This window comes from Cetorhinus maximus, chromosome 9 (genome assembly GCF_964194155.1).
Source record: "Cetorhinus maximus chromosome 9, sCetMax3.hap1.1, whole genome shotgun sequence".
In the NCBI taxonomy this organism is placed as follows: domain Eukaryota; kingdom Metazoa; phylum Chordata; class Chondrichthyes; order Lamniformes; family Cetorhinidae; genus Cetorhinus; species Cetorhinus maximus.
The window spans coordinates 45877752-45896813 of record NC_135887.1 but is presented as its reverse complement, the minus strand read 5'-3'; the positions used below and the strand labels follow the sequence as shown (position 1 = coordinate 45896813).

The window sequence follows — 19062 nt, the reverse complement described above, 5'->3', positions numbered from 1 at the left end:
AAAAAACTGCAGATGCTGGAAATCGAAAACAAAAACAAAAGTGTTCTGTTAAAGAGTCATTCGGACTCGAAACGTTAACTGTGCTCCCTTCCACAGATGCTGCCAGACCTGCTGAGTTTCTCCAGGTATTTTTGTTTTTGTTTTCTTTTAAAAACAGATATTTTTTATAACAGACTAAAGTGACTTGAACTCACAGCCAAGATGGCCACTTAATTTGAATTACTGTACATTCCACGCTGAGATGGAGATGGCATGTCTGCAGAAACCCATTGAAGACAATGATCTCAGAGGAATGTGAATGAACTATATTTCCTAATCTATTAACCCCACTTCCAAATATTCAACTGAGTGGAAGCAAACCATCAAACCTAATCACTTGAACAATGGGACCTTGGAATACACGATCATGTCTGAATTCAGTTGGAGAGGGCAGTCACATGACAAACCAATCTGTGTTTTAAGCACATGTTTTGTAGCAAAAGAGGTCAAGCAGCTGAGGAGCTGAGAGAGATCCTTCCTCCCTCTATCTCGCCACTCGATTTGCAAGCATTTTGGCCCCATCTGCTTTTGATCGACTCTCTCTGCACGTGCAGCAGGCAGAGATTTTAAAGAAGGAACTCAACGTTACAGTTGTGCCTCCAGGAGAATAGGTAGATCATCCATCTGCAGTTTTAAACCACTTCAACCCTGAAAGCAAAAAACCACAGAGAGAAAGCAGAAAGACCATCAGGTTAAGCCTGAAGCCAGCCAAGTCACCAAACTACAGACAGTAAATTCTGTTTAACTTTTATGGACTCTAATTTGTCCAATTTATCCTTCCCCACTCTATCTGTATTTGTGTGTGTGAACTTCAAATGTGCACGCGAAAGGCAGTGAGTGTTTTATTATTTTATTTAGGTTGGTTTCAGTATAAATTTTAAACTCAAGAAAACCTGTCCAATTGGTTCTTATATGATCACAGCGCATAAACCTTTAAGTACCCGTTTGCAGGGGAGGCAGTGGCATAGTGGTTATGTCGCTGGGCTAATAATCCAGAAACCCAGGCTAATGCTCTGAGGACATGGGTTCGAATTCCACCACAGCACTAGTGGAATTTGAATTTAGTAAATAAATTTGGAATATAAAGCTGGTCTCAGTGATAGTGACCATGAAGCTATCATCGATTGTCGCAAAAACCCATCTGGTTCACTAATGCCTTGATCTGGCCTAGATCCACAGCAATGTGGTTGACTCTTAACTGCCCTCTGAAATGACCTAGCAAGGGCAATTAGGGATGAGCAACAAATGCTGGCTTTGCCAGCGATGCCCAAATCCCATGAAGGAATAAAAATAATTGACAAGTATATCCTTTTCCAAAGCAAAAAACCTGTTCGACCCCTCCTCACCTGATTGTGAAGGTACTAAATGGTGTTACAATTGCTTTTGACCTAGAAGGAAATATTCTTTTAAGATAATGGACAATTGAGGGGTCAGCATTTTTAGAAGAGGCGAGTGCAGTCTGACTGACTGCTTTCTCAGGCAGATTAGCACACAATACGCAATTCGATGAATTTACAATAAAAAAGAAAGATTGCACCTCTTAAAGACCCTGATTCAAATCCATTGCAGATTGAAGAAGTGAAAATCTTCCCCATCTGCTGACATTCTTGGGCCTTACTAGGGCAGTCTTAATGCATTTCTTAGCAAGGGCCTACAGAATGAATTTGTTTCTAATTCAACAATCTCACTCAGAGGCTACAAGGTGCCTGGCATGGTATTAGGACAAGAAAAATGTCATAACGCCATAACTCTTCAAAAGCTAGGACTGGTACAGTAGAGGGAGTTTTATTCTGCATTTAACCTCGTTACATTTGAGCAGACACTTGATTCTGCCTCCAAATATCCAAAATGAAAATGCAGTCCAATCTCCGCCACTAACACCACTGACATGAGGACACAATCACAAAACAAAAAGAATAGTAAAGAATGGTTCAGGAAAGTCCAAATGACACTTGCTTAGGAATAGATGAGGACTGATCAAAGCCTATGAAAATGTGCCTCAGTAAAGCAACATCTTTAGAAACAGTGGTGAGCGGAAAAAGAGATGACAATCAGATGGCCATTTTGTACATGATGAACAAGGCAGGCTTAACTACTAAGTCCTTCTAGCATGCCTTTTAAAGAAAATGGCATTTTTGGCTAACAAAAATGATGGGGAACCAAATCTAAATCAGATCCTTCATGTTAAACCCTTATGAAGTTTCCACTTTCATGCTCGTTACTGCCATTAGATTTGTTCATATCAAGAAAACAAGCTCACGGGCAAGGTGATTGTGCAGAACATCAAGTCTAAAAACACATTTGTAAGCGTATATTTTCTGCTGTTATCTGCAACATTACGGCAGCAGCATGGAGGAGAAATGAAACTGTCCAGAGGTTGAAATTACCTATGGTTTTCACAGATTTTCCTAGAACCTGCTGAATCTAGAATTACACATCCTGTCATTACTTTGGTCTGTAATGAAGCAGCAAGTATATATCTGCACCAAAAACAATCATGTCTATTCTATAATCCCCTTTCTACCTTGCCCTCTCCAAGTTAGGTCAAACTCCAAATACCTGAACCACCATCATTTAAACAAAGTACTAAATGTTAAACATGGAACTGAAATAAAATGATAGTAGGAGACAATATATAGGCAGTGCACAGAAACAAAACAAATTTTCATTTGTATTCGTTCTTTACAAGAACGGTTTCTACTTGTCTCCACTGTTAGATCCAATGTCTCCAGTTGGGTTAACTCAAAAGTCAGCCACAATTATCTTCATCAGGCTTAATATTTTTCAGCAGGATTAAGCAAACTATATTAAACAGCAGTTTATCAGGATTTATACTATTCTCATTCATGATGTATATTTTCATTTGTATATGCAACAATTTATATCAGTTTTGAAGGCATGTGTTATTTGCATGACACAATTGCAATTAAAAAGCTGGACTACATCAGTGCAGACAGTGCAAACCAGCCTACACGAGGAACACCGCTAGAGTCCTGAAACTTAGCAGGAATGGAAGTTGCAGTTAAAAGCGATTTGAGGCAGATTATGGCACGAATGTCAGGGGCTCTTTCCTACAAGACACCAAACCATAAACATTTCGTGACTGCACACCAAAAACTAATTCACTGCACCAAACACTTTGCGACAGCTGAACATGCTAAATACTTATATAAATACAGCTATTTATGATTTGAACTAGCAATACAACACTGCTCCCAGAACAGTAATTTTCAGTATTCTACACAGTGGGCATCTTAAAACTTGTTCTTGAGCTAGCGATAACATTTGCACTTATACTCATTCCTTTACAAAACCAGTTTCTACTTGCCTTTACAAACTGTCCCCCATAGAAGACCTTCATTTTTTTGAAGTTCAACTAGGGTAAAAATTAACTTTTTTTGTGATGTATTGCTCACAAAGTCTACAGGGTTTAAAGCTGCTTTTATGTTGATCTTGCTACTTGGTTTTCAACAGAAAGGTCTTGCACAGTTAGTGGCAAATACAACCAGACCAACAATAAGGTTAGCAAAAAAGACTCAATTTAAACCTAGCAAATAAGATCCAGACAAAAATATGCAACCTAGTCTTCCAGATTGCCACCAGTCTACATATTTCCAGTATTCATTGTACCGAGTGCAGTGCCAGTCCCTCATCAAGGCATTGTGACACAACATTGCCAGCTATGTACACAAGACTGATGTAACAACAAATGTTTCGTGGCTTGCTCACTACAGCAAAGCAAGCTAATATTATGACATTCGTCCATCGCATCTGTAGGCCGACCATTCACAGCGAACCTCTGTGTAATTAAAGTTACATCTTTGAAACTGGCTTCCATTAACATTGTTTACACATTTGGACAGCGAAACCAAAGAATGATGCATGTGGGTCATTCTCCCAGGGCCCAACCAGCAATAATAAAGCAAATTTACTATTAAACAGCCACAGAAACATTCACTAAAACAAAGCAACACAGCAGGTCTTTTTCTACACCAAATAGGTTATTTCTTCAACATTCTGTGCCACAGAGCACTACAATAAGATTACACAGCCTGATGCTCGAGTCTTCCCACACGTTCAGATTCCTATCACTACGACAGCTTGAGGAAGTATAGGTGACAACACACACTGCTGGGGACAACAAATAAGGGAAAACTGGAAATCACATAGCACAAAAGGGCGAAAGATCTTAATAACAGCATGAGATTAGATTTAAAAAGTTCCAGTGCAGATTACATTTAAGACATGAAGTAGGGGAGAGAAACAAGGCATCAGAAGGGTTCAAACAACTTAGCAATATTTTAAGGTGATCTAAACTCTATGAAATGACATATCCTGACCCCACCACCCACATTTTTCCATCAGGAGGTAGAGCTTGGATCTGCAGACATCATGGAGCGAATCAAGTTCCAGCAGGCTGCAAGTGTAGAACCCATGCCTTGGCTACAGAGAGTTCATTTTGAACCCATAAGACACAAAAAATTGGCTAGGAATGTAATAAGTGTTAAAAAGGAAACAGTGCAGACTGACTTAAGAATTTACTGACAGAGGGTTCTGTACTTAGCTGATGGGTCACTGATTCATGACAACTGAACAAATCAAACCCTGTTTTTAAAATACATGAGATTCCAGGAGTTTTACTGTGTTTTGGGAACGAATCCTGTGATTTCATCTATTTTTCTGTGAAAACCACAAAATGAGTGATGTTATTAAAATATCAGTGTGTAAGGACAGTTTGAGCGTGCAAAACTTTTGAGGCAGTGAGAGACATCACTCAAATGAAGGAGGGAATATAGAGGACCGAAGGATCATGCTACAGTCTTCATACTCAACAAGAACACGCAAGATATAAGATATTGTTGTCCCTTCGGCACATTAAGGGAAGAGGCTGAAGTTATAAATACGCTGTCTTAAACCATTAGCTATGGGTTCTGCCAATCTTGCCATTTTAAATTTGTTTTCAGTCACAATTATGCTCACATGTACCCCATAATTCAAACAACACATTTACTGGAGCTGGTATTAACTAGAGTTACGGGGTCAGTTAGGCAGATGCTCTAGCTTACATTGACATTAGGAACACAGGCAAAGATATAGTACACACATTTCTCTAAGCAAAAATATACCTATAAGCAAATATGCCATAGGATGGCTTTACAAGCATTAAATAGAATTTATGTACAAAACAATAATGTTTCAAAATTAAAACTTTAAAAAATGTATAAAGTGCATTCTTTTACAGGGCCTGAATGGTGCCACAGTCTGGGATAATATTCTTTCATCGCAGGCTTAGATTTGAATCTCTGGCACTCACTTTTTTTTCAAAAACACTCCAATGTCCATGATTAAATTGCTAACTTAACTTTGCTTGGGCATACTGTATGTCTCAACTTAGCAAGCACAAACCTGTCCCTAGAATTACATCACACACAAAAAAATGCCACAGCCAGTATAGGAAAGGATTGTATTCATAATGCTGCTCACTGATTTGCTCAAAATAATGCAAAAGTTGACTTACCAATGAATCAAATTGTATTCCAGGATCCCCTAACCCACACTCACAATTCCACTGTACATTTGTTTAATACCTTATATCAGTAAGAATTGCAGAAGTGGACCCCACTTACTACAGTATTGGGATCAAAAAAATACAATGAACCTAAGATGGCACACAAATTGAAAGCATGCCATTTTATCCTATACTGCGCTACTGCATCAAGTTATACCAACTTCAAGCAATGCCACCTGCTTTGAAACTCAGTACATCCTTGCAATCCATCCTTGCTTACACTTACCATTGTGTAGGCAATACATTTAGTATGTCTATTGCGTCATCTATATGCAGAGTGGTGTGCCCAAATTTCAGAAGCTGCTAAAGCATGTTGTGTACACGATGTCTCCATCCACTGATATGCTCGTACATCAGCACACATCATGGAGGATGATTGTAAGATAATATCCATTGCTTCAATAATGGAGCATCACAAGTAATTGGAGAATTATTATAAGTTTTTTTAAAGCCAAACTTGGCCTGATAGCAGAATAATTGCTTTAGAAAAATCAAAATGTGGATAAGGTTGGGCTGTGGAAAATATTGAAATATCTACAGCGAAGCCATCCATAATATTCAGAGCTAATTAGGTTCTGTGATTACAATGCATAGGGGCAAAGCAAGAAAATTATCCAGGTATCAATGCAAATTACTGCCTAATTAGTAATGATTCATATTCACAGCAACATTATTGTCTGGCTCTCTCAAAACATTCATGTTTCCAGAGTCATCCAGCTAACGATTGGGAGAAGATTGAAGCACAAGTGGGTTACAGCCTGTACTGCTGGTATATTAGGTTATCAATTAATCTCCTACTTCAAATTTACAGTGGATTACTCTTACACATGTTAAAATGTTTAAAATATGCAGCCAGGATAAATTTAGACAAGTCCATGTATATAAAAGGCAAGAAAAATTCAACTTGCACAAATAGATTTTTTTAAAAAGTTGTTTCCTTCATTGTTAGTTTTTGACATCGCCAAAGGAAAATGCATTGTTGCCCCTCTCCCCATTAAAAAGACACTCTGCCCATCAACAGCCACCAATTAAACAAAGTGAAAAGCAAGCTTTGCATTTCAATTTTTCTAATTCATAAATGTCAGCTTAGTTCAGGTTGTGGGATCAAGCCCTTCTTTAGAGCAATCCACAGACATTCCACTCCAGTACAGAGAAGTGAATATTAAAGTTTCAAGGCACTATATAAAAAGTTCTCCCCATTGGTCATGAAGATATGCTTTATGCCAAACAATTTTAAATGCATCAGCAGGAAACATGAATTGAATTTGAAAACAAAACTTTTTAAAGCACAGACTAAAAGTGGCTTAAACTCATAGCCAAGGTGGCCAGCTAATTTGCCTCACTATACATTTCACATTCGATCCAGACTCTGTGCCAAGTTTGCTTATATCAACGAAGGCAAAAGTTTATAAGTATGACAATTTCACCCAGTGTCCTGGGATGGAGGAAGGAGGGGTAAAAATAACCAGGATTCCATTCTTTATCACTACATAGTGATCCAATCTAAAAAAATGAGCATTTGCAAATATAAATTGTTATGTCTTCCATGGTCAAACAGACTACCTATACTCAATTGCTGATTCACACAATAGGCACAGACAAAAGTTGTTGTCCGTGTCCTTGGAACTACATCTAAATGGTACAGCTTTGAAGGGGGATTTTTGCAGAATATTGCTAATAAAGGATAAAAAGAAAATTGCTATAAACCAGTTCCAGGAAATGTTATTTCTAGGTCTTCCTCTGTACTATAAGTAATGCACGTCTTATTGAAATGATCAGTGTGCAATAAAGATTGGCACATATTCCTCAAATAATTTTTTTTAGATAGCAAAAATATACATCTTTTTAAAAAAAGATTTAGTCTGCGTGGCACACGTTAAGAGCTGGATTACACATATTAAATAATATCTAATAATAAATTCTAGATCGAGAGAGTGTGAAATAAGCTGACGAGACAATAGCTGTGGAAATGCATTTCATGGCTCTTTTAGGACAACATTAATCATTCTAGTGCTGTAATTGGCATCACTCTACAGAATGTTCCCATTTTGAAAGCCTTGGGGACCAATTGGTAATGAAATACACTAGCTCGTCTATGATCTGCAACACTCAGTACGACAGCTTCAGGCATCGGGTGATGATCACATGATGTCTCAATTAAGCAGCAGCTAGACGGAGGCCGTCAACAATTGCAGGCCTTAAAGCAGTACTCTGGAATCAGATAGTGATCCAGCAATATACCAGCTCTCTCTTACCAGCTATAATATCCCTCTACAATTTAACATAGTAATATGCAGTTTAGGGAACTCTAAATTGGATTATGAAATCACAAATCAATATTTATCCCAAATATAATTTTATGTACAGCAACTATTCTTCAATAATCCTAAAGTAAAGTTTCAACTGTGCACACTTCTATGGTTTACCAACATATCACTGCAACTTAATTAAACAAATCATTATTGGACTGATCTATAATTTAAAAACAGAAAGCTGCGAGGAAACAAATTTCTTAATGCTAATCCACATGTGTGCAACTCTTAACACAATCATCATTCATGGTATCGATGTGAAATTTGGTTCTTCCAGGGGTCTTTCCTCCCCATGATGCAAATAAGCCTTTAAAATCAGACTTTTTTTCCCCTTCCCTCTCTATTCGGTGTTATTTTCAGTCGTTCAAAATGGGGAATAACCCACAGGTCAGAATTTTTCACTCGTGCAATATTTCGGTTGGCAGGCGTGCACAGGAGTCAGCAGCATGCTCACCGACAATTAAGAGGACTGCTAAGCCCATTAATTAAGTAATTTAATTTTTCCCTGTCCATCCAACCTTACAGTTGGTGGGCGAATAGGCCAAGCGGCCTTTGCATTTTTTGCGAAACTTCATCCATGGGTAGTTTCAACCAGTGTTTAAAAAAAAACTTTTAAAACTCATTTTTAACATGTCCCTGTTCGTGTGGCAGAGTCACATGAGGGGACATGTTTTCCTTAATTTTCAATTGTTTATATTTAATGTTAAAAATCTTCAGCTCCCTGAGGCAGCTCTGTGCCTTCAGGAAACTTTCAATGAGGGCACCCACGCACATGCGCTGACTTCCGCACTCACCCTCCTCCCCGCACCCCCACCCCCCACCCAGGCAGCGCTGAGCGTTGCAGCACATGATTCATGCTGATTGGCCAGTAATTGGCCAGCCAGCATGAAATCACGGACGGGGCCTGATCACGGGCAGTTTCGCGGCCGCACTCAGGCCCACCTACTGCGCCTGCCCAACGAGGTAAAAAACCTGCCCATAGAATCCAACAATCCCACAATTTAGCTACTAACTGAGGAGAGAGAAAAAAAAAGACTATGCAGCTTTCAATAAACAAAGTCTATCATTTTAAAAAGGCTTTTAATCTGGAGTGGTCTCAACTCTAATGAAACTTTAAAAAATTCTTAGTATTTTGCAGCAGCTCAATTGTGCGCGCGCATGTGCGTGTGTGTGCCATTTCACCCAAAGGATCTCCGACAAATGCAAGTTATTTAACATACAAGACAGAGACACACGAGCAGGGCAAAGTCATAGTCAGCCCTGGAAACCAGCCAGCACAGACCAGTGAACTCTTTTAATATTGTCAGATGCACAATTCTGTGTCACGGACAGGTGATTTAAAAGGACAAGCCAGAAAGAAATACCAAAAACTGGCTCTCACTCCCACCAATTGTATTACTTTATCTTGCAGCCCATGGCTAAATATGGAATGGAGGTTGAGCTCGGGAAGGCTGTTCTCTAATGCAAATTTCTGCTAAGAACAACAGAAGATATAGAACTATATCGCAGTAATATTGTTAGGCTTTGGACTATAACATTTATTGTGATATCTCAATTCTTTGGAAAGATTATACAGCTTTCAAGCCAAAAACTCACTTGCAATAGTCAGTAACTTGATGTTGATGCTGCAGGTTACATCCTGTTAAACAAACAACTAGTGACAGTTTCAATCTAACCTTTGCACCCATTCATTTATAGACCCCTAATAGCACATTACATACTATTTCCCGTTACAAATATAGAATTTGGAACCAGGCAATAGACAAGGACTGTAGCAGCTATTGGATAACCCTAGTAGATTTAAGGTTGAATTGCTCAATTCACCCTTTTTTCGCCCGCATATAATTCCAACAAAATGGATGGGAGCCAAATTGTTAAAGATATTAATCTTGAACCAAGTGGGAGCAAGAAGAGTCTCAATATCAGACCATTAAAACATTTACCATAAAGTGCATCATGGTCAATACATCATGCAAACAGAGCTAATAGATATACAGTATGGCAGACTAGGTTACTGAAACGCTCCAATTTTAGTAGGCCAGATTAAAAAACAAATGGTTGTAATTCCTCTGGCAGCACACTCATTAACACATTGTGTAAAATTTCTTACTTCTGCACTTCAAACGTTTTAGCAATTGATTTAAAATCACACTCGAGAAGATTTATTCAAATGCAATCTAGTTAGCTGTTTTAAAAAAAACATGTCCCAGCATAATTTGAATAAAATTTGCTACCATCGTTCAAAACGATTTTCAGACTGCAGATTTAAGGAAGAATCTAATAAATTTCTGGACATAGCTTTTTATTGTTTGTTCAATTAAATATAGGTCAGTCAATTCTTGTTACAAAATTTCAAACAAGCCACAACAGAGAGGAAATAATTGGTTAAATTTATTGACAATAGTCAAATCAACTGGAGTCTTCACACTAGATAGTTACATAGTCAGAAAAGAATACAAGACAAACAGGATTGCAATTGTACAAAAGATCATCTGGAAGACTGTCTTAGCATTAGATTGAACCTCTTTTATTGTTTCTCCCTCTACCCCATTCATTAGATAATAGACGCTTAATTGTAGGTATATAATTTAATTTTATCAATGCTAGATTATTCAATTGTTTGGTGTTTACTATTTGCTTAATATATTAAATTTACCAGGTCTGATGTGATGCTCCATCACTTTTGAAGAGTGATGGGAGGTCCTAAGGGAGAATAGGACAAAATAATTACCAGTTTACTGCTCCAATCTCAGTCGCACTACTGAAAGTTTAGCTAGATCAAGCTACATACTCCCAAAGGGTATCAGGAGCTGAGGCATGCCCATGAAAGTAATCCAAGATACTAGGACTGAAAATCTAGACAAAAAATGGTAGAAAACCCCCCAAGAAATGTAACAGTCAGCATATAGATTGTTCTAACTTTTGGTACAATTATCAAAATGAGGCATTTCATCCTCTTTTATGTGGCAAAACACTTACAAAAGATGAATATTCTCCGAATTATAAATTTTACGTAGCACAAAACCAATTGATGGAAAATGTGACTATTTCTAGGCTGACTAACTTTTTGATTTTTGTACAAAGAATGTAATGTGGAAATCAGTCTAGGTCAAGGTCGGGCTTGTTAGTTATGCCTTCCCTTGGTCAAATGACAGGCTGACATTCAAGGTCTCAGCTCATGGATAAGGAATGGAACGAGGCTTCCAGCAATATTCAGCACCTTCAGGAGGAAGAGATGGAGAAAATTGTAAATTAGGGGACGAATAAGAAGCTGGGGAGAAGGTGGTGTCAGAGACCCTTCTTGCCTTAATAACATTTGGGATTATTGCCAATATTTTCCAACTGATGGAATCAATTCCAACAATGTGATTGAGGCTAATGATCTAGCCTAGTCATCACCAGAACCTCCCTCTGATTTTGCAATCAGGCTTTATCTTTGTATTGTTTGCTCTTGCTGCCGATCCTTAGCAAAAATTTCATTTAGCATATGATCTGTAAATAAACAATGACCTCCAGCTGATTCTCCTGATAGTTAGGCCAGTGTTGGATCAGCCATTTAAACTGGATGTTAGACATCAACTGTTTGTGTAATGCAGTTCTCCAACAGATGGCTGCTGTTTGGATTATTTTTCCATTAGATTTTCTGGAGAGACAGTGTTGCATTATTGGGTCTTTGTGCACCTTATTACTCTAGATTATTCAGGCTTGTTGTATCATCGATATCACTTATATTACAAGAGTCCCAAATGCCTGTGCCTTTGAGTGTGTACCTTTGCCTACAAATGTCAGCAAGCTTTTGGCAATGTGCCTGTGGAAGCAAACAGCAGTTTGGTAACTGCTTTCAGGTACTTTACCATAACCATTTGAAAGTACCCAAGATAGTGGAGCATCACACATCAGATCATATTTTCAAGTTTAACATATATGACAAAAAACAGGAGACAACCAGCTAATCCATCAAGCTTGCCCCTCAATTTCAGGGTGCAACTGATGCACACCATGAACCCCATCTGCACGTGCCCCACCACTGCTAACAATGCTGTTATAGTTATATATTTACAGTAGGAAGGTTTTATCCAACTCATGTAGTCAAAATAATAAGTTTCAAATGTTGCTCTTTGGGAGTTAGCTAGTGAGCATTATCTGTCAATGTGAAGTTCCTGATCAGTCTGACTACATCATCACTCAAAATTTGCTGATTTGCACAGATTTGCTGAAGGACTTGTGATATTGTGACAGTCTGTAGGTCAGTAATACAGAGATTTAATGAGTTACTAAAAAATTGCAACAGCTGTGGATTTCAGCCAAACATTACTAACACTCCATCCAGTCGACCATGTACCCTATGTGACCATACCCGTTAGTCTCACTCAGCTGCATCTCACCACAGTTACCCTGACTCCATACCTGCCTTACTCTCCTGGAGGTCAGCAATTACAAACTGGAAGTGTTTAAAAGTAGCAACAGCAGAGGAAAAAAATCAACCCAATAAGGCAGTCATACAGTATCTTTTCTTTATTCTTTATCATAGTCACTTTTTTGTGTCAAGATCTCAGCAGCTAATCGATTTTCCCTAATAATACAGATGTAGCAAAGCCTTTCTTCTTTTGACAACATTTTTACTAATGGATGAATACTATATATACGCACACAAAAAATGCATCAAAAGATTATGGGGGCTAAATGCACCACAAGCTAATCACACCTTTAAAGCTACTGAGCCCTCAAAACAATTATTCAGGCCGAACTCCTTAAATTAAGACTAGTCAGTGATCCCACTAAATGTGTGGGCAAGTTATTTACTGCATGTACAGTGTGTACATGCAATCTATTATTAGTTAATATACAGTGATAACTACATTCACTCTGAACTAAAAGCAAATATCAGTCACAATCAACAGCGCTGTAAGTGATTTACAAGTGTAAATCGCCAGACTACAGATGTTCAAAGTCCTCCAAGTATGAAATATAAGCTGCATTGCATCCTCAAAATTGAGTTTTGTAATAAAACTTATACCACACAGAGAACAGGTAGGGGTGACATAGTCAAGAAGTATAGATGTTTCAGTTCTGTTTCGGAAGCCAAATTCAGTAACCCATATGGGCATATTCTATACACAGCTTTTAGGTTATAATTGCTGACTTTTCATAGAATGGTTATTATAAATTCCTGTTTCTTTCAGGCATTCATTTTATACAATACCCATATATACTACAACTTGTCATCCACCCAATTTCCACTACAGCCGCACAAAGTGAGCATTCTTTACATGTCATCATCTATTCCTATCTTTACATTTGCACCTTTTAGAGAGTAGGGATAAATATACACAGTACTGAAGGCATTCTTAATACTAGGCGAAGCTTTAAACATGAATAAGCTACCAAAAAATTGTGGCAGCTACCAAACAAAAATCAAAAGTTAAAAGACAAAAATTCTTGGTCAAGGGCAATTTTAAAGGAAAATTATTCAGAGAGTTTAGGGATAATGAAAGAGGATCACATTGGAATTTGATTATGCCCTCACCTAACACACTTCATTCATTGTATTTTCCTGCTCTATTTTCTATTCCTAGCCAAGGGATATTGAAGATATTTTCATGCCCCTATTAATTCCCCAGCAGTTACTGGTACGTGGCAGGGAAGGGAAGAGAAAGTCGGTCAGCGTAACAGAACAAAAATGGAACCAACAGGTAAATTCAGCACTCAAGTATCAAGCCACATTCAAGAGAACATGGGTTAGCTGATTCAATACTATGGTCTAAACTTTCCAACCCATAATTCCTTCATCTGCGGATCAATGTTGGGATCAAAGAATGTACACCCTGGCACTTTCCTTGTGTGCTGGGCTCCGCAATGCAGCACAACATTCTTCTATCCTAAATGGCAAGACTAATATCAATTTTAATAAGAACATGCTGACTCAAAAAGCACCAAAGTTTTCCATTAGCTGAAAGGCAAATTGCTGTCAAAGACAAGGGAATTATTGAATATTTGCTTTAAAAAAATACATATGTGAAGATCTGCTTACATAATTACCAGGAAAAAACTGCAAAAATAAATTATCCAGACGCAGAAAAAAATTCTGAGATACTGAACATGTAAAAAGCCCAAGAATAAAATTCCTTCCTCAGGCTCTAAATACAAGCAGTACAACATTAAAACTTAAATGGCTGACCTAAAAATGTCAGCAATTCCAGTTTCTCTGTTTTTTTAAAAAAATGTGCTCACACTAATGGGCCGTAATTTTACAGCCCCAGGCTGTAAAATGAGGCGTGCCATTCTAAACTCCATTGACTTCGGCGGGAACATAAAATCCCGCTGCCGTAATATTCCGGACATTGAGTATTTTCACCTCCATAATAAATTCCACTTCTGCATCAGTTCACTTGCTGTTGAAATCTTCGTTCATGCCTTTGTTACCTCCAGACTATTATTCCAATGCTCTCCTGGCCAAATTATCTTACATCTTCTGTAAATTTCAGCTCATCCAGAACTCTGCGGCTCACATCCTAACTCACACCAAGTCTCAGTCACCAGTCACCTCTATGCAATCAATGTTGGCTGCTAGTGGGCAATGCTTTGATTTTAAGATGATCATCTTTATGTTCAAATCTCTCCATGGTCTCACCCTCTTTATCTCTATAAGCCCTGGTCCAATCCTTGCACATCTCTGATTTTCATATCTCCACTATTAGCCACTGTGTCTTCAGTTGCCTTGGCCAAAGGCTATGGAACTTCCTCCCTAAAACACTATCTCTCCCTCCTTCTTTAACACATTATCAATATGACCAAGCTTTTGGTTACCTGTCCTTATAAATCTTTATGTGGCTCATTTTTAAAAATATTCTGATTAACCCCGTTAGCTTTTTTACTACGTTAAGGGGGCTTTATTATTTATTCATGGGGGCAGCACTGGCTAAGCCAGCATTTATTGCCCATCCCTAATTACCCTTAACAGAGTAGCATGCTAGGCCATTTCAGAGGGCATTTAAGAATCAACCACGTTGCTGTGGATCTGGAGTCACATGTAGGCCAGACCAGGTAAGGACAGATTTCCTTCCCTAAAGGGATTAGTGAACCAGATGGGGTTTTATGACAATTGACAATGGTTTCAGCGTCATCATTAGAATTTTAATTCCAGATTTTTTGGTGAATTCAAATTTCACGATCTGCTGTGGTGAGATTCGAACCCAGATTCCCCAAGGCATTACCCTAGGTCTCTGGATTACTAGTCCAGTGACAATACCACTATGCCACTGTTTCTCCAAAATGCAAGCTGTTATCATGAGAAGAGAACAAATCTATCATGACAGCCTAAAGCATAGATTAGAATTCAAATCAAAACATTCATGCAAATTTGTACCACTGTTACAGTCCAGTTACTTTCATCAATTAGGAAACACCGTCTAGTTTAAATTGTATGGCTTTAACCTTCAGCTGGTTAAACCAAGCTGGTAAATTCGTCCAGTGTTTCTTTTTCCCTAATCTTAGTTGTTAACAGATATTCAGGTGGTTTTTCATCATGGTTTTTGTTGCTGGCTACTGATATTTTTGGTCATTCTTTCAACAGTATTAGGATAAACCAAACACTTTTCATTCACTTGCATTTAAATTTGAGAAATGCTTTGAGTATTTTTTTGCAAACTTAGCTCTTCCATTAATCTCTTTGATTTGATCAGTTTATAAGTATAGCACTGCAGTTATCAGCCAGTTCAATTTATATACAGAGACTTTGTTGAAATACCTAATTAGTTGTGAAAAGCATTGTAATTGTTATACTAGGATCTTATTTAATATCCATATTATTCATTATCCTGTCCTGCAGTGGCAGCCTTCCATCTTGTAAGACGATGGTTTGTGCCATGGCGGTCAACTCTGTTAAGCTTCATCTGGTGTGGCCCAGGTGTCCTGTTCTGGCATGACAGTCTCAACAGTATTTGCTGCAGAAGACGACAGTGGACTGCAAAGGTGCATGATTCACTGGCCTCTGATTTCTCTGAGCCACCTCCTCGGCCAGCTGAGCTTTTCTTTTCTGCTCACCTCTTCCAATGCCCTTCCAAAAACAGTCAGCCTCCAGGGGTCATAGCCATCAATGACAGTCTCCCAATTGTCAGTGTTGATGTCTGCCATCTTCATCTCTCGTTTCCAGGTGTCCTTGCCATGGAGGTATGAACACCCAGGAGATCCAGTGGGCAGTTCATCATACAGAAGATTTTTTGGTATATGGCTGTCATCCATCCAATGAACACAGACGAGCCAGCACAATAAGCACACATTGATGGAATTAGCGCGTTCCAGGACATCCGTGTGGTAACCTTGTCCTGTCAAGAGATGCCAAGTACACATCTGAGACAGCACTGTTCAGTCTTTTCTCCTGCCTGGCATACATCGTCCAAGTCTCACCACCGTAGTGAAGTGTGCTGAGGACACAGGCTTGGTAAACTCGCAATTTGGTGTTCCTGTGAGAAGATATTGCTGCATGTGTCCATGTATCCTAGCTAATTTCTAAATCTTTCACCACGAATATTGCTCACCATAATTGTAAAGAAGCATATCACACTGAGGACATCTTCCATTACGTCATGTGGTACAATCACCATTGTTACAATATGGTTACAGACCAATTAACTTTTTGTTTAAAGTAGAAAAAGTTTGAAATCCCAAGTACATACTAAGATAATAAAGCCACAAAATTCCATAGTTTTAAACAAAATAAACTTTACTATACAAAGTCAGCAAAGTCAATCTACAATATTTATCTTTAACTTAACGTCCAGAATTAACGAGGTAAACATGAATTAACAGATAAACTGTGGTCGAACACACCACACTGCACATTTAAATGGCAAATGCGACCAAGACAGATCCCATGGATTTCTTAACAACCCAGCCAGCTGTCAGTGACCACTGAGTCACAAAATCTTGTTAAAACTGTCTCCCTCATGAGGGATACCAACTCTTATCTTTCAAAGATCTAGCCTCTGAATTCCCTCAAAAGGTGCCCTGACTCGGATTGCCTCAAAGACTGCTCACTCCCGATGGTTCAATCTCCTCTACAGACTGCGTTCCACAGGATTCATAAAGCTGCACTCCCGCCTAATTGCTGGCACAATTTCAGCTCTTTTGCAGGCCACTAGCTTCACTTAAGCTAGCACTGCCCCAGGTTTCTCTGAATACCAGTCTCCTGCCAGTACAGTGCTCCAGAAATGGCTTCCCAGGACTAATCCGAGCCCTAACTGCAAGAAACATCTCCCAGGGAAACTCTCAGCTGCACCTTTGGCTTCCAGGTCTTCTTCGAGCCCTTACTGCCTGGGAGCTTGTTAATAGCAGCACCCTTTCATATAGCCTCTCCCCTGCTACAGAACACTCCAACAAGCTGAAACCACAGAACCTTAAGCTCCACCCATCTCCATGATGACAGCGCCTTTCAGGCTTCATTCAGTCACTGAATGTTCTGAATCTAATTTAGCTCTAATTCCCAAGACAAAACATCTCTCTGACTGCACTTCTTTGCAAGCAGTGTAGACACCAAGTCTCTAGCTAAGTAAGTCCACCTGCTGTTTTTAGATCTTGCCTTTCTAGCTGTTAATCCCTTAAGTCAATGTGACTCCAACATTTCAAGTGTAATAGACTCCAAGCTGCTTTAGTTGCATTTATCCCATTTTCTGCAGTTAAACTTTAATCTTCCCAGAACTAAACATTACCTCTAAAATATTAACATGAGCCATAAACTAGATATTTGTCACACCAGCTAACTGGGTAGATTCAGAATTGATCTAGCAGCTCAAAACTGGGCATCCATGAGACATATTGGGCCATGAGCAGCAGAATTGTGTTCAAACACAATCTCTAACCTCATGGCCTGGCATACCCCTCACTCTCCATTATCATTAAGCTAGGGCATCTAATCTGATTCAATGCGTGTAGAAAAACATGCCAGGAACAACACCAGGTATACCTAAAAATGAGATGGCAACTTAATGAAGCTACAACACTGGACCACATGCATGTTATAGACAGATCAATGGATCAGATCAAAGTGCTGCAGTCCAACAACATCCAGTCGTGAATGATGCTGGACAATTAAACAATTAATCGAGAGGCAGTGGCTCCACAAACATCCCTGTTCAGGTCAGTGCCAAAGGTAAGGCTGAAAGCATTTCTCACCATCTTCAGCCAGAAGTGCAGAGTGGATGATCCTCCACCAACTCCCCAGCTCTCTGGCATCACAGATGTCAATCTACAAGCAACACATGTGAACATACAAGTTAGGAGCAGGAGTAGGCCACTCAGCCCTTCAGGCCTGCTCTGCCATTCAATAAGATCATGGCTGATCTGACTGTAACCTACCCCCGATAACCTTTCACCCCCTTATTTATCAAGAATCTATCTACACCTGCCTTGAAAATATTCAAAGATTCTGCTTTCACTACCTTTTCAGCAAGGGACTTCCAAAGCCTCATAGCCCTCAGGAAAACATTTCTTCTCATCTCAGTCTTAAATGGGCGACCCCTTATTTTTAAACAGTGACCCCCTAGTTCTAGATTCTCCCACAAGAGGAAACATCCTTTCCACATCCACCCTGTTAAGGCCCAACAGGATCTTTTATGTTTCAATCAAATTGCCGTTTACTCTTCTAAACTCCAGTAGATGTAAGCCTTGCCTGTCCAACATTTCCTCATAAGATAACCTGCCCATTCCTAGTAATTAGTTTAAACCTTCTCTGAACTGCTTCTAATGCATTTCCATCCTTCCTTAAATAAGGTGACCAATACTGTACACGGTACTCCAGATGTGGTCTCACCAGCGTCCTGTACAACTGAAGCATAACCTCCCTACCTTTATATTCAATTCACCTCACAATAAACACTAACATTTTGTTAGCTTTCCTAATTACTTACTGTACCTGTATACTAGCCTTGAGATTCATGCACTAGGACACCCAGATCCCTCTGGTATCACAGAACTCTGCAATCTCTTACCATTTAGAAAATATAGTTTATTCTTCCTGCAAAATAGACAATTTCACATTTGCCCACATTGTACTCCATTTGCCAGATCTTCGCCCACTCGCTTAACTGATCTATGTCCTCTCGAAGCCTCCTTAAGTCTTCTTCACAACTTACTTTCCTACCTTTG

The 19062-nt window shown here is 39.0% G+C and overlaps 1 protein-coding gene across 2 annotated transcripts in view; it reads right to left on the bottom strand.

Moving 5' to 3' along the window:
* Window positions 1–19062, bottom strand: part of dhrs11a (dehydrogenase/reductase 11a) — a 96287-nt gene that overhangs the window by 50891 nt on the left and 26334 nt on the right. The window contains exon 1 of one of the 2 annotated variants that reach the window (XM_078548623.1): window positions 3368–3394. The exons of the other annotated variant lie outside the window; for it this stretch is intronic. The gene's annotated coding sequence lies outside the window, so the exon portion shown is untranslated. Of the gene's footprint in view, window positions 1–3367; window positions 3395–19062 lie in introns of those variants that run through there. 2 annotated transcript variants of the gene reach the window in all.